At 46.9% G+C, this 14,679-nt stretch overlaps 1 protein-coding gene across 6 annotated transcripts in view; it reads right to left on the reverse strand.

Moving 5' to 3' along the window:
* NEK11 (NIMA related kinase 11) overlaps positions 1–14,679 on the reverse strand; it is a 567,803-nt gene that overhangs the window by 454,296 nt on the left and 98,828 nt on the right. The window contains exon 1 of one of the 6 annotated variants that reach the window (XM_029589340.1): positions 13,557–13,653. The exons of the other annotated variants lie outside the window; for them this stretch is intronic. The gene's annotated coding sequence lies outside the window, so the exon portion shown is untranslated. Of the gene's footprint in view, positions 1–13,556; positions 13,654–14,679 lie in introns of those variants that run through there. 6 annotated transcript variants of the gene reach the window in all.

Below are 14,679 nucleotides of genomic sequence, written 5' to 3' on the forward strand. Positions count from 1 at the left end.
TTACCTGCCTCCCTCTTAGGGACCACCGCCAACGGTGACAATACCATATCCTTAAAAGGAACCTCCCGGAACGGACCAGCAATCCTATCGAGCGCAATCTCCTCCTGCAATTTATTCTTCACCACGGTTACTAAACGCCGTACCGATGGGCAATTGTCCCCTCCCCCCACCTCTTCCCCCCCCATAAAAGGTATACGAAAACCACACGTAAAGCCTTGAGTTAGAAGATCTGCCATTCCCCTGTTCGGGTAAATTTTTAACCAAGGCCGCATGGCAGAAATCCTAACCGGAGTAAAAGCCTGTTCACACCCCCGGTTTACCCGGTCCCTTTGGAACCTGGGCCGGGGGGAGATCCTCACCCTGTCTTTTGAGACACCGAGACACGGGATGGGAAGCTCCACAATTGGAACAGGCATGACGGAATTTGCAGTCTGGGAAGATACAATTGGAGCGATTAAATCGCCAACACACATCGCTACGTCTTGAACCGCCTTTACCTGTACCACCGCTTGGGGATTCCCTCCGAAAGGACCGGCCCGTGCCCTCACCTGCAACCAAGCCCTGTCCCGACCCTCCAACCGACACCTTGCGCAAAATGGCGCCGGCCGTACGGCAACACGAATCGACTGTAGGAGGTCGTTCCGGACCCCCGCTGGACTTTTGGCAAGTCTTGTGGGGGTCAGGAGGCCCCCCCAAGCTGGCCAAAAGTCCCTGGGGGTCCAGCGGGGGTCCGGGAGCGATCTCCTACCGCGAATCGTTTTTCCGTACGGAAAAACGATTCGACAGCAGGAGGTCGTTCCGGACCCCCGCTGGACTTTTGGCAAGTCTTGTGGGGGTCAGGAGGCCCCCCCAAGCTGGCCAAAAGTCCCTGGGGGTCCAGCGGGGGTCCGGGAGCGATCTCCTACACTCCTGACGTCGGGGGACAAAAAAACAAAATGGCGCCGGCCTGTCTTATGACAGGTCAAAGGTAGTGCCGGCGCCATTTTGTTTCTACAACGCACGGAGGTCCGAGGTCCGAGAGTAAAAGATCACACCGGGACCCTTCCTCTGGACCCCAGGTAATTTAAGGCATTTTGGGGGGGTTCGGGAGGGTGGGGGGATTTATTTTAAAGGGTCGGGGTGGGTTTTAGGGATGTTTTAGTGTGCCGGTTTTCGATTTACACGATATTTAAAAAACCCAAACTGTGACGATCCGATTCCCTCCCCCTCCCAGCCGAAATCGATCGTTAAGACGATCGATCACACGATTCACATCTCTAATAATCATGTAGATATAGGTGAACCAGTAGATGTAGTATATTTGGATTTTCAGAAGGCATTTGACAAAGTTCCTAATGAGGGCTTCTAGGAAAAGTAAAAAGTCATGGGATAGGTGGCGATGTCCTTTCGTGGCTTACAAACTGGCTAAAAGATAGGAAACAAAGAGTAGGATTAAATGGACAATTTTCTCAGTGGAAGGGAGTGGGCAGTGGAGTGCCTCAGGTATCTGTATTGTGACCTGTACTTTTCAATATATTTATAAATGATCTGGAAAGAAAGACGACAAGTGAGGTAATCAAATTTGCAGATGATACAAAATTGTTCAGAGTAATTAAATCACAAGCAGATTGTGATAAATTGCAGAAAGATCTTCAGAGACTGGAAAATTGGGCATCCAAATGGCAGATGAAGTTTAATGTGGATAAGTGCAAGGTGATGCATATAGGGAAAAATAACCCATGCTATAGTTACACAATATTAGGTTCCATATTAGGAGCTACCACCCAAGAAAGATCTAGGCATCATAGTGAATAACACATTGAAATCGTCTGTTCAGTGTGCTGCGGTAGTCAAAAAAGCTTGAGCTTGTTCTTTAGTTTTCAGAAAAATAGTCTTGTTGGCAGCAAACACTTTAATAGTAGCTGGAAATAGTAAACAGAACTTTGTTTCCCGCCGATGAAATTCAGAGCATATAAAAGAGAAGCTTCTATGGGCTTCAGAAACATTTTGTGAAAAGTAATTAAAAAGTAAAAGTTTCTGACCTTCTTAGTCTAATGAGGAAGAGGGGGGGTACCCCCTTGAGCTCCAGCTCAGATAGCAGCTATTCAACGACGCCTTTCTGGGAACTTAGTACTCAGGGAAGGGCCTGTGAGTACCACTGAGTTAGGGCACAAACAGGATAGGGGTCATACATTGTCGGGCACCCCTGACAGAGTGAAGTGACGGCGTACGCGGTAAACCGCGGAGCACTATAAGGATGCGGAAATACATGAACATAGTATTTTAGTACAAGCTGGTGCGGGAAGACGGGGAAGAAGAAGGGCAAGAAGGAGAGGAGTGGGACCGGTCTCCAGGCAGTCAAGAGCATCCAAAGGGGGGGGGGGGGGGGGGCGGGATTCCCAGCAATGAGCAAGCGTGGTGGGATACCATCAGGCACCTGCCTGGTGCAGGGGTGCGATTTCAGAACTGCTTGACCAGCATACAAGGGCACACACCCCATTTCAAGGACACACAGGGTAATTCAAGGCTCACATGAAGGGACCAACAACATGGGCATGGAAGGAGAAGGGGAGCCAGGTCACAGGGCTTTTTAACCTCACACGGCTAGGGGGACAGAGGTTAGGGGAGAGGGCATTAGCTCGATTAGCACAATGGGTGTGCCTAGGGTTCGCGATAAGGAATCCGGTACAGAGTCAGGGCGCGAGTAGGAGCACGCAGACACACAGGGGTCTTCGACGATTGTGCCTCAGACGGTTCTTCCAGGTGAGAGCCATGGCATATAAAAAAAAAAAAAAGAGGAGTCCGAGACACGGTCATCCGTTAGCCAGCCATCAGGCGTGCGCAGCAAGCCCATAGTTAGACATAAGGGCTGTAGGGTAATATGAGTGCAGTGGGGACTAGGCGTATGCAGCAAGACCAAGAGTAGCCATAAGGGCTGCAGGGTCGTATTTTGGTGTCAGATGGCGCACATAGGGGCGAATAGGGTCAACAAGCAGTAAGCGAGTAGCAGGAGGTGTATGTCTGTTTGTTTCAGGGAAGGTTGGAGGTCCACAAGGCACGTGGCTGCGGGTAGCTATTTTCAGGAGCCGGGGCGGAAGAGTAGCGGGCGTGTTTCAGGGCCCAGCGGGCACCGAGCAGGTGGGGGCTGAATCAACAGGCGGTGCTACAGTGGTTAGGCCCTTACAGCCATATGGTTGGAAAAGGGGACTGGGCCAGAGAGTGCATTGGTTGGACGGGATGGGGCCAAGTAATTACTAGGCAGGTAAGATACGCCGACATTGACGAAGTTGTGTCATTTACAGTTTCAAAATAGACGCAAAATGGGGGGCACATTCATCAAGCTGTCAGCCAAGAGCGCAACCGCTTGACCTGTTCAGGCAGTACAAAACAGATATGAGGAGGCGTCCAGCGGGATGGCTCCTTCTCGTACACAAGATGGCTCGTCTTTGACACGGTAGCGGCTGGATTACCAGCGGCGGGATTCACATTCGGGGCGGCGGAAGCTCACTGTCTGATGTCCGGGCTGAGGGAGTGAGTCAGTAGGGGTGGGGGAGGGGAGAAGGTGCTTCAAGCTCACTAATTAGTGTGTCTTCTGTTTCAGAGCTTTTGGAAACAGCGAGCGACAGGATGTGCATGGGTTTGTGGGTCATTCGTTTATTTCAGAGCGCAGAGAAGAGCATTGAAACGCCCGCAGAGAGAGTACCAGATCTGGAGCATGCGGGATGGCAGCCACTGTGTTCTGGTCGGCAAGGCACATATTGGGAGGACTGTTGCCTTTTCTGTAGGGAAAGTGGATGGGGCGGTAGGGTAAGATATTCAGGGTATCGGGTAATAGAAGCAGGAGGTGGAGGGGTCCGGACAGTGGTGGTGGGGGGGGGGGGTTCCATCCTTTAGAAGTGGGGATAGATATGTTTAATACCTTCCCTACCATAGGGGTAGGAGAAGGAAATTAGTAAAGGGTAAGAAGCCGCAGTGGGGGAACAAGTCGACATAAGTCGGCTTGTCAGTGGCGGAAAACCCGAGCCCATGTTATGTTGGAATGCTGGAGGGGGGGGAATTGGTGTTGGAGGAGGGGGGGGGGGGGGAATGCCTCGTGTAGTCGGTGGGGCTGCTGCACGGGATGGCCGGAGAACCATGGGGCTAAGGTTCACGGCAGAGCTTGCTCTCGCTGGTGCGAGGCAGAGCTCCACCACTGGGGTCAAGGTGGTGGAGGTCAAAAGAAAAAGGGGTAATGGGGGAGGGGCAGGTTTGCAAAAGCTAAAGTGGATTGTAAGGGCTCGGGTTAGTTAATAAACTGCGGCCTGATTTAAAGCCAAAAAGGGTGTTGTGTGTTTATTAGGGGGGCCCGGGACAGCGAACGGAGCGCATGTATTTCCCTCCCCATGTTATAGCCACATTTTCCCTGCTCATCTTGCTTTGTAGCTTTGTCCACCTATTGGAACCAGGATGGGGAAGTGCTGAAAGTACTGAAGGAGTAAGGATGCCTAAGACAGTGCTCCTATCTGAATCTTTGCTTGGCTCGGATATATCTCCACAAAATCTGTGCAAGCACTTGAAGATGTGCATCTGCCAGAGATGAGTGGGATGGAAACCATGATGGGTTTGTCAAAGTCCTCACTAGTTAATATTGTCAATGATAGATTTAAGCAGACAGAAGGTGTGTTCTCGCCCTGTCCCCTGTGCTGTTTGGCAAGAGAAGTTGAGGTATCAGACTCCTGTAGTGCTGGGGACACCAAATTGAATTGCCAGTGGACTATTTGAGACCGCCATTTTCTGTAACCTTGGGTGAGTCTGCTGAAAAAGCAAGCATGGAAATATTGTGGAAAGTGATTAAGGACATAAAAGAAGTCCTCATCCATGGTTACAAAGCTCTTCAGTTTAAAACTGGGAATTTAGAGCAGAATATAAACTCTTTTGGCACCAAAGTAGAGACTGCTATGCTATGCTGGAAGTGGGGAATTTAAGCTCTTATGTGGGCTGCATGCAGACTTTTAAACACACTGTTATTAAGGAAAACAGCCATTATTAGGAAAATGGAAGCTATGCAGAATACCTTCAGACTGAAAAATTTACAGATAATTAATTTTCCCAAATTACAGTCAGTTTTGGGGCAAGAACTATTTAAAAATTATTTAGTTGATGTCATGTGGTGATGCACTGCTGAGAGGCAGCAGTGTCGCAGAGCTCTCGGGCAGAATGTGACAAATGACAAAAATCAGTGTTAGTAAGAAAGGCATGGAAAAACAGAAACAGTCAGTCAGAAAGAGACTGCATGGAAAGAATTGTAACTAATTCTCAAGACTAAATGTCAGAGGATCATTTGTAAAAAACAGAAAAATACTATAAATCTAAATTCAGGGACCAAATTCAGACAATAGAAGACTGGGATTAACTATTGTAAAAGTACTGAATTTTACTACTAAAATGAGGAAGATTCTAGAACTTATGCAAAGGCAAGATCATCCTGCCTACTCTGGGACAGTTTCGAAAAGAAAGGAAATAGCACCATTTTGCACATACTTTTAGAAAAGGAAAACTAAGCATAAGAGTTATGATTTTTCAAGCACATGGAATAAAGTGTTTTAAAGAAGTGGGACAATTAAAAAAAATCAATTTATCTTGAAAAGGGCTTTGATCATACCTATTCTGAGTACCGTCGATAGATTTTGGAGTGAAAAGACTGGGAGATTGGTCTTTGCTTTTAAAAAAAACCTGTAACACGTGGGAAATAATATGTGCAAGAAGTAAAGTGCATCTTGTTGATGGTTCTGTTCTTTCCTTATTCTTTTCTTTTTTCTAAACAAGTTTATGTGTAATATAACAGGAGAGAAATGGTTTTTCTATAAGTTACAAAAAAGTAGTGGATGTATGAGGGCCATTCCTAGGCTGGGAATTAAGGCAATCTACATATCAATGCTGACTTTTCACATTATAATATTACACATTTATTTCTGAAGAATCAGTCTCAAGCACTTATGTAATTTGATACTTGCATTGAAACAAGGAGATATGTAGTTCGTTTTTGTTGGCATATTCCTTGCAGCAATGTTTCTGGGGAATAATATTTTTTAGCTCAATTTTAATGCACTTGATATGAAATGGGATAAACGTATTACTAGAGCATCTAGATACCGTTCAGAAGATGAATAATTCTCTGAAGGAGTCATGTGCTGATTACAGTTTGGAGAGGGTACCTGAGCTGAAGTCTGCTTTCTTTAACAAGGATATTAGAAATAAATGATATAGAAAGATATTAAAAATAAATGATATAGGAAGGTAAAAGTACATCTTTAGATATTTTTTCATTAACTGTGAATCTACTCCCCAGTCAAAAGGAAAAAGATTCTAACCTCACTCAAAAAAATAAAAAGCTCATGTATATATATATATTTTTTATTTTTTTTTTTGCAAGATACCCATCTAGATCAACTGGAGCATAAGACAACTTTATTTGGCATCATTTAGTTTGGAAAAAAGTGGCAGCAAAACTTTTTTGTTCTGGTGTGGTTGTGGACCCTGGATCGTAGTGAGAGCTGACTCCACCCACAGGGAGGAGCCCTGTGGGGACTCACCATGATAGGTGTGGTCTCAGCTGAGACGGACACAATTAGTAATGAGACTTTATTAGACTGGAACGTAGATGAAGTACCCACCGAGTGGGAAGAAAGGCACAGTCCAGAGTGGTAATGAGGCTGGTGATGATATCCCTGGTAGTGGCCCGTGGAGCGGGGTAGGCCAGGGAACTCTTCCTCCAACAAACACTTCTCAGTGGTAGATCCGGTAGTGGCCCGCAGAGTGGGGTATGCTGAGAATCAACACAGATGTTAGGTAGCGAAGTGCAGGAGGACAGCAGAGCAGAATGGAAGAGATACTCCGAAGTGTAGAAGCAGGTATGCTGAGGTGAGCACGGTAGTGGCCCGAGGCACGGGGTACACCTGAGGTTCCGTCAGCAAGATGGTAACAAATGAGTAGCGTACTCACAAGGCTGAACAAGGCTGAGTCCCAATATGAGTAAATGAATTCTCCAGGCAGGAAGGCCCTCCGAGGAGTGGATAGCCAGAACGCGACAAGGCCCCCGAGGAGCAGATACCTAAGGCGTTCAAGACCCAAAGTGCAGGAACAAGTTCAGAGTAGCGAATAGCGAAGTGTCTCTGTTATAGTTAATGAGGTTTGGGTGGCAGCTGACCATGCCCACGAGAGAAGTCCCGTTAGGAGCCACAGGTCAGGCTCAGCTCTGGACACACAAACACAGATAGTTCTTTATTTAGACAGTTTGAGAAGCCACCAGAGGTGGCAGTAGTGAGTAGAAGATGTAGCCCAGCTGGGCAAGTATTTCCCAGGGCGCTGGAACAGCGGTTCCTCCGGTAGCAGTGCTTAGCGGAGAGAACTGAGAAAGTGAGTACAATAGAACATTCACAGAGTCCCAAATATGAAGAGGGATAGGGAGAGCTGGCCCTCGAGGAGCGAGTACCAGATTCCTGGAGGTAGAGAGACTTGTTGGCAAAGTACTCACACAGCAGTTCCATGTAGGAGATGGCACTGGCGCTGGAACGCAGGCAGGCCCTCGAGGAGGAAGTACTTGGTTCCAGGGAGACAACTCTGAGGAGTGGATAATAGTAGTACTCACTGTTGGTGTCTGTAGCGAATTCTTCCAAGTAGAAGAGGAGATGAACACAGGCAGCGAGTCAGGGAACATGGGCCCTCGAGGAGCGAGTACCGGTTACCTGATAGCGACCTGAAAGAAGCAAAGAGGCCCCCGAGGAGCGGGTACCCCGTTAGCAGAAAGAGTCCAATGGAAGTTGGAAGGCAAAGTAGCTGGGTACGGAGAGCGAGTCTCATCCATAAGAACACCCTTGCTAACTCAACGGCTCGCAATAAACTGTAGGCTTAAATATCCAGGCAGCGTGATGTCATCACAGGGGGACGCCCCTGAGGAACGCGCCAATGAGGAAATAAGAATGAGGGCCGTGCGGCATGCGCGCCCTAAGGTACCTGAAGAACATGGCGGGAGGCAGTGCCCAAGCCGGTCCGGGGATGCCGGAGAGGATGGCAGGCGGACACCGCGGCAGCCAGGTGTCCATGAAGAGCAGAAGGAGTCGCAAAAAAGGAAAGGTAGACTGAGTGAAGCCGTCGGGAAGTGACGGCCGCAACAGTCTCCAAGAGGAGTGGAATTCAGCAGGTAGGAAGTCCTTGCTAACTCGTAGGAAGCAAAGTCCGAATAGCTTAAATACACTGACGGGTGACGACATGCAGAGGGGACGCACCCGAGGTTCCCGCCATGACGTGGTTAAGAGAGGGCCTGGCGTGTGCGACCCTGCCCTAGGTAATCCCCAATTCAAGATGGTAGACAGGATTGCCCACGCCGTCCCAGGGACGTCGAGGAAGACGGCATTTGTAGGTGGAGACTACCAATCTTCCAAGAATCGCTGATGCAGGGAAAAAAGAGGTGAGCATCAGAGGTCACAGCCGTCTGCGACCAACGGACACAACATTTTTCATAAAGCTGTTCCTTTCTTTGTTGAAAAAATTGTCAGACTAACGAAGGGATTTTAAAAGGCTGGCGCGCGCCAATACCGGCAGATATGCGCATGGCCGGGTTACATGCCGAGCGCATTTTCGTATCTGCCGGTACACGCGGAAGTGCCAGGCATCTAAAAAGGGGCAGGCCGGGAGTGGGGTCTGGGCAGGGGGCCGGCTGGAACAGCATCATTTTGTGCTGCCCTGGTGAAGTGCACACTGGCAACCAGCCGGCGCCCAGCTTACTTCAGCTGCTGATCGGAAGTAAGTAGGAAAACAAAAAATAATTGATTAGATAGGTGGGGATTAGGGGTCGGGAAGGAAAGGAAAGGGAAGGTCAGTTAGGGAGATAGTGAAGGTCCGATTGCGTTGCTGCGCAATTTTTTAAATAAAATACGCCCCCCTTGCACGGGAATCGGAACAGGCGCGCAAAATTAACCCAAGTAAGAGAAAGGGCTTTATCATTGGCTGGGCACATACTATGGAACACGATGCCCCCCGAACTCAGATTACAGAATAATCTCAAAACATTTAAGAAAAATCTAAAAACATGGCTCTTTAAAAAAGCCTTCACTAAAGAGTGTGGAGGGTAGAGAATGAAAGTACAGGGTAATGCAGATGAGAATGAATTTACTCAATCCTACATTTAAGAAGTAATATTTCAAAGCGATAGTAACTCAATAATACACCTGGACATGACCAACATTACTCAAATAATGATTTTATTTATGAAATTGTAATCGAACTTTATTGGCACCTGTTAGAATGTACGATATCCTACATTTACTTACCTTAGTCTATGTGCCTATTTGTAAACCGTTGCGATGGTATATAACTTAGCGACGGTATAGAAAAGTTTTTAAATAAATAAATAAATAAAATAAATAACCGATTTTATAATATGTGTGTGGCCTGCCCCTTTAAAAATTTACACCTAAAAGAGGAGAAATATAGCAGTTAAGGGTATTTTATACGGGGAACAAATGTCTTATGCAATATTTGATTTAGCCATCCCAAGCCACCCTTTCTCTGTATTGGATACATTTGACCATAGCCTTTATTATTAGATGCCTAATAGTAGAATCTAATTTAGGTGCTCAAGTCCATTTGCTGCCTAAATCCATGGGTCCCTGGGAGGAGCCCTCAGGTCCCCACGTGACCATCGCTCAGTGGTCTTCCATGGCCTGCCTCTGACCAGCTGAGCCTTCGGCACTACAATCCATAGGAAGGGCAGCTGCACCAGGCAGATCATCAAGCACAGAAAGAATGCCAGTTCTCTCCCAGCATCTGTGGAATATGACCTATCTGCCGGGACTGTTCTCTACCACACCTCCAGATCTTCTGCTCTACTGGGTTCAGGGCAGGCACTAGGCTAACCAGTGTCCTGTGCAAAAACTGAAATTAGCGCCCCCACCACTAAAAACACAAGTGCACACAGGGCCAGCTCTAGGGCAATGGCACCCTGAGTAAAAATCATTGATGGTGTCCCCTTCCTTGCAACTGATCCCTGCTCCTTGAGGCAAAGGGTAAGGTAGTTAGACTAGAGCAAAGAAGGTGGAGGGAGAGGGAGGAGGGAGAAGGGTGAAACCCCCCCCCCCTCAGATTGACATGAATTATCAACAGTGGGAATACTTTCTCCTCCTGACCTCCTCATTCTCCCTATTTCCCCCCCCCCCCCCTCAGATTGACATGAATTATCAACAGTGGGAATACTTTCTCCTCCTGACCTCCTCATTCTCCCTATTTCCCCCCCCCCCCCCCCCCCCCCCCCCCCCCACTAATCCAATGCTGGCCTTAGAAATATAAAAACAGACATTCTCTAGATACAGAAATGCTGCATCTATAGAATAAAAGGGCATTTTTTCATTTTCTGTTAATCATGTATCCCTGGATCTCACATCACCAGCTGAAGTGAGTCAAAAAATGTCCAACACAAATTTTAAATGTTGTCTAAATAACCAAGAAATACAGCACACCCCTAGATTATGCATACCTTGGCTTGTTATTAACTGTTTCTGGCAACTTGGCTATAAGACATTACAAGCAAAACTCCTAAGGGCAGCATATACAATAAAGTAAGCCATGGACAGTTTTAGCCACCTAGCAAAAGTATTTTTGCAATCATCTTACAGCACTGCATCAACAATTTTAGAAAATGGATGCAAGATCTTATTCAGATGTTATTTAAGACTGCAGAGATTACAAAAAATATACTCAAAGGTATTAATTAACTGTTGGAGACAAATACAGAATAAAGAGACCATACAGCATAAATAGAAGTGTGCAGACAAAAACTGAACTGGAAATCACAAGTCAGATGCTGCATGAAATGATGAACAGAACATTAAATAATTAGAATCATGTTATAAATTTCCCAAAACACCCATAAAATATTTCAGAACAGTAGAAACATCAAATAACACAAAGAATTAAATTAATAAGGATTAAAAAATCTCCTGCTCTCCACAACTGGGATCTTTTGATTTCCAGTCACCCTGAGGTTACCGTGGATTGGAGGAGGGGGCTGCACAAACTTTATCCCCTGTCACACAAACACGCACCACACTTTTATATGTTCGTTCTTTCACACATGCAGGCTTTTACACGTGCACGTGTGAGAGCCTATATGCGACACATAGGCTGTGTTGCACACACACACACATGCAATCTCTCTCTCTCACACAGGCTCTCACTCCCTCTCTCACAGACACACCTGTGTGTGAGCCAATGCGCGTGTGTGCGCATGTGAGAGCCTATGTATGATACACAGACTCACGTACACACAAGCTCTCACATACACACACTGCATGTTCATTTTCTCACTCCTTTTCTCATACACATGGCCATGCTTTCACATATACACCCTCTCTCTCCCACCCACACACACGGGTTCTTATACATACATACTGTGGGCCAGATTTTAAATCTTATGAGCGGGCATAGATTTGTTCACGCAACCCGGCGCAAACAAATCTATGCCCAATTTTATAACATGTGCGCGCTGCCACACGCATGTTATAAAATCTGGGGTCAGCGCGCGCAAGGGGGTGCACACGTGCACCTTGCGCGCGCCGAACCCGAGGGGAGCCCCGATGGCTTTCCCCGTTCCCTCCAAGGCTGCTCTGAAATCAGCAGATTTCCTCAGGTTACGCGCGTAGCCTTTGAAAATCTGCCCCTATATGTGTGAGAGAGCCCATGTGTGCGCAAATGCATGTGAGAGCCTGTGTGTAACACAGACACACTCACACACATATACATGCAAGCTCTGTCTCACATACACACAGACTCTCACACATACACATGAGGCTCTGTCTCTCATATAAAAATGCACATACAAACACACAGGTTCTGTCTCTCTCACACAAACACATATAAAAACACTTGTAAGCTCTGTTTCTCACACCAGCACACATATAAACATACTCCCAGGCTCTTTCTCACACAGCCATACATACACATACAGGTTCTGTCACTCTCACATAAGCACAGATACAAGGAGACTCTGTCTCACACATATACATACGTACAGGTCTCTTTCACACACACACATGTATATAGACTCTGTCTCTCTCTCACACACACATGCAAGCTCTGTCTTACACACAAGCAGAGTCTCTCTCTCAGACACAAATACATGAACACGCACAGGCTGAGAGCCTCTCCTTAGCCCATTGTTTTTTTCTTCAGCCGCCAGCAAGATGGGTTCTGCTGGCGGCCATAGGGTCTTCTGTTCTTTTGGCTGGGCTCCCTCCTACCTGCCAGCGGGATGAGTTCCACTGGCGGTCATGGTTTTCTTCTATTCCTTTGGCTGGCCTCCCTCATTCAGCCACCAGCTGGATGGGCTCCACTGGTCGCCACCAAATCACAGCTTGGGTCCATTAAAAAAATTTTTGAGTGGGCAGTAAGCAACAGCAGGAGTTGCATTTAATCAACATCATCTCCTGCTGCTGTAGGGCCGATCTTGTGATAACAGCCGCAAGATCGAACCCACGGCAGCAGATGACGAAATTCGCTTAAACTCAACTGATGGCTGCACCCAATCTAATGTATAAAATTTTCCCACACTCTAGCAGCGCTCCCTTAGTCTCAGCATCCTATGTGGGACCTTGGGATGACTCCCATAACTCATGATTGGCTCTTGCTAATGTTGACCCCCTGGAAACTGCAGAGCCAGTGATGTTGCCTGCTACAGAAGAGCTTCTTGAAGTGCTGGAGCCAAAGGAAGTACAGCGACTGTTGAGACTAGAGCGAGAACATGATGTTTACTCCTGGCCTTTGTGCTTTCACTTTTCTTTGTGATCCACCCCTAAAACAGCAGTTCTAGCACTTGTAACCTTGACCCTGGGCCCTACTTCTGCAACCACAGTAGGGGTGGTTTCACAGCTGACTTCCCCATCAACTTTGCCCACCACTAGTGGTGCTGAAAGGCTGTCTGGTCTTGCAAGCCTACACCTCTCACCCAGCAACCTTACTCCTGCCTCAGACCTCCCTTGCTGCCTTTTTGCGCTACTGTGCAAAGGCCACATGCTCAGGTATTCTGGTGATGGGAAAGTCCCAGACCTGAACCCCTGATCCCTCCCCACACTTCTATCATTCACAATTGAATCTGGTGACTATATGGAAGTCTTATCACATCCTTATCAGCTTCTGGCTCCCTGTAGGGTCTGTAGCACCAGCGGATGTGCGGGCCATGTGGTCAAGACATTCCTGCCCCAAGCTATCTGATCCATAGGGGCTGGACCTGCACATGGCCTGGCCACACATTGAGCTGGGACATGATAGATAGTCATGGAGTCCAACCCATGGGGCATGTTAACCACACAAGGAAATTGCAGTGCTACAAAGCCTCAGTCTATCTCAGGTTGTCCCTGTCAATGATTTCTTTAGTTTGTTTTTAAAATTGGCTTGCAGCCCAAATATGGCTGATGCCCATAATTAAGTTTTTTTTTTAATATAAGCACATAGTCCCAAATAGGCTGCTAACCCAATAAATCCCCCCCCCCCTTTTTTTTTTTTTTTAAAAAGCAACAAGGATACCCAGGTCCACAGCAGGCACTTACCAGGGAAAGGAAGAGACTATGGAAACCAACACCCAAGAGGTCCCAGAAATAAATGAGCCCCAAGCCCTTTATATTCACATCCCAGATGGTCCCAGAGCAGAAGATGCAAAAAAGAGAGAAACAAACCAGCCTGATTTTAAAATTTGGTGCCTGCCCTACCACCCCAATGCTGACATCATCATGTGTAGCTAATAATCAGGCATGATGATGCAAGCATCATTGACATCGTTCCCTTATGATGTCAGCACCTCCTGTAGGGAGCACCAGAGTAGATGTTGCTTGAGTGCTTGGCATGGCATCAAGATGCCCTAGCACCCAGAAGGGGAGCCATGTACCTGCCAATGGACCATGTGCCTGATACCACTTTAGAGAAGCTCGACAGGAGTTTCCCTCCCCCCCACACACAGAAACAGCACTGGGACTGCACGGTAAGTCCTGGATGGCCCCAGGCCGGATGCACAGGCAAACCATTAGCAGCAGCCTCCACACATTCTGGTGAGGTGCATTTAGGTATAGGCAACACAGGCAACTACCTCCAGTGCCAAGTTTTTGTAGGTGCTGGAGAATCGCCACCTCTACCTAAGCCTACATCCAAATCTTCTGCTGCATTGCTGTTTCCCATCTCTAGCAGTACAGGCTCTGGTTAGTGCAAGGAAGACAAAAATCAGTGCAGGGTCTCAGAATCCCTCTCACACTGATGAATCCTGCGGTGCCCCACTGCCTCGCTCAGATCTCCATGGATCCAACAATGGAAAACAGTAAATACAAAGAGAAAAGACCATATTATTTGTTCAAAAATATTAATTTGATAGATATGGAGATGTCTGAATCCAGATGAAAAAAGAGTTTTCATTTTTGTCAAAGATTTGTGGCTCTTTAGATAAGATTTTTTTTTTTTTTTTAACATCCAAGGGGCTCTTACACAGAAAAAATAAAGCAAAAATTGGAATGGCATCTGTTTTAGATTATGCACCAATATGTATTAGGCTAGATCCCTCTGTCTATGACACTTTTTCATATAACTGTAGATTTAAATCAGTGTTGGGATGATTATGAATGTAAACAACGTATATAAGAATGATTTTGCTCTTTCTTTTAAGAGGTATCCAAAGTAGTTGTATGA

This window comes from Rhinatrema bivittatum, chromosome 2, assembly GCF_901001135.1.
Source record: "Rhinatrema bivittatum chromosome 2, aRhiBiv1.1, whole genome shotgun sequence".
NCBI lineage: Eukaryota > Metazoa > Chordata > Amphibia > Gymnophiona > Rhinatrematidae > Rhinatrema > Rhinatrema bivittatum.